Source organism: Oculina patagonica, chromosome 13 (assembly GCF_052425735.1).
Source record: "Oculina patagonica isolate OP01 chromosome 13, crgOcupat, whole genome shotgun sequence".
NCBI classification, from domain to species: domain Eukaryota; kingdom Metazoa; phylum Cnidaria; class Anthozoa; order Scleractinia; family Oculinidae; genus Oculina; species Oculina patagonica.
The window spans coordinates 37,851,493-37,853,814 of record NC_135770.1 but is presented as its reverse complement, the minus strand read 5'-3'; positions in this window follow the sequence as shown (position 1 = coordinate 37,853,814).

The window sequence follows — 2,322 nt, the reverse complement described above, 5'->3', positions numbered from 1 at the left end:
GCAGCCATTGAGGAATTTACAAGACGCTCGCTCATTGGTCGAGAGACAATAGAGAAAAGTACAAACTGTTTACACAAGTACTCGCATAACTAACTTTGGCGCAAAAAAATTGTCCAAATAAAACGCTGTTTTGAGTCAAAATCCCTTGCTTTTCATTCTACATTCACAGCTATTTTCACACATTTCTCGCTTTTCCAGGGTCTTGTTTATCTCCACAAAACAGCTCTCTTTTTTAATAAGAATTTTGTTCATTCTGATTTTTTCTTATTCATTTTAATTTCCTGCGCTCCATATAGGGACTATATAGGTCGTGCATTAAGGCAGTCTGTTGCACAATTATTATTAAAAATATTATTTATTTTTCCTTATAACTAACAAAACACTAGAAAAAATCTCACTTTTTAAAACTTGCTTAAATCCGCAAAATATCTCCAAGGATTTCACGTTGTCCATGATGCATATATTTTATTTTCATCATTTTCTTTTTTGCCGAAAGGAGTATTATATTTTTGGATTAATTCGCCGTAGGCCGGAAGTGAGGGAGACAAGAAACTGTATCATCACTTTAAATATATTTCAGCAGTGGCTAATATCAAGTTGGTTTGTTTCAACAACAAAATGCCGTTTTTGAGTCGTCCATGAAAATTCTGGAACTAGACTAGTCCCCAGTCCTTTTCCTACCTATGAATGGCTATTTTTAGCAGTGATACCCACGAACCGTATATTTTTTTCCTGACAAACAATTATTGATCACATGAGTACAATATCGGTTTAACTCTCCCCCCCCCCCCCACTTGTATACCCTTTATTGCCATTTTTCTTTTAAAAAAAAACCCGTTTCGAAGGGCCCTTCCCCCCCCCTAAATTTAGTCTCCACCCTCCAACTTTTCCACATTAGCAGTTAGCAGGCTCCTGACATTAGCTTACCAACTCCTCACAGAAAATTGTACTCAAATAGAAATAAATAGTGAATACGTTTGCATGTAGAGCGGTAGATCAAAATATTTGATCCGGAGTGGCGTTCTTAGTACTGTAAAATTCCGAGGCTTATATATACTTTTTAGGGGGGCTAATTTTCGGATGAAAAAGTGTGTTTCAAAAAGTTTTGGGTTTGTAGTTTGAAAGAATACTGTGACTAAAATTTTCTAGGTGCACATAAAAATTCCACACTGTAAACTCTCTAAACATAAAAATATGAAATCTAGATCACGTCCTACAGTTGTTAAATCAACGTAACAGGTCTAACCGTAACAGCGTTAAATACAAGACAAGCTCTACAATTGAGTCGCATCTTTTTTTAAGAGCTATAACCAGAAGTTTATAATCTCAGAAGTCTACATCCCTGGTTATGGGTCTTGTGCTATCAGATTCGCGTGAAGGTTATTTTTAGAACAAACCATGAACTTCTGCTATAACTAAATAAAAAATGCATGGGCCGTCTTATATTCGAGAGGACGTGTTGCGTCTGGGAAGAGGGGGAGCTGGTGGCAAGAATGAGATATTTTCGGAGAGTGGGCTTTGCAATGTTGCAATGTATCACTGATCGGAGTTTTACAGCTGTTCCTTCTTGCCAGCTCATTTCCAAACAGTTTTTATGCCGCTTATAAGTCTCTTCGGATGTAAGTCCCCATGTATACGCAGTTGTCAGGAGCCATTCAGCACTCCCATATCAAAGGGGCGGGGATGCTCGTCGTAAATTTTGGAAATAATTCCCTAAAAGAGACCAATCTAGGCGTGGCCCAAGCTTTTTTGTACCGTAAAAGATACCAAAATACTTATATGTGTATATTTCTCCGTGTGCAACCTTAAACGAGAACATGACGGCTGAAAATATTGGCGTTTTGCCCAAAACACCCTAAGTGAGACCAAACACCCGAGAATACTCGCCCCCTTCATATGGGAGTCCCCCTGGAATTTTACAGTATATAAAAGATTTATGTTTTCGTTTTGGAATCTATTCTATTCTATTTTTGTCAGTATATGTGACTAAAGACACAAAGCTGTGTGCGTGATTTGGCGCTCGAAATTAAAACGGAAGACACTCTATAGAAAATTTCCTGGCACATCAAATTTTCGTTCTTATGCTGCGAAAAAAACATGCCACAAAAATTAAATTTTAATACGGGCCCAGCGCCTCGCCCATAACATGTATATATAGTGCTTGAAACAGGAGAAAACACCGGCGCCTGTTACAAGTTAATATATTGAGTTGAAAGGTCCAACAAGCGCTCCACAAGTGGATACTTAACATTTCCGCCCTACGGAAATATTCATTTTATGCGGTCGATTTTCAATTCAGTGAAAAGGTTTATTTGGTGTGAA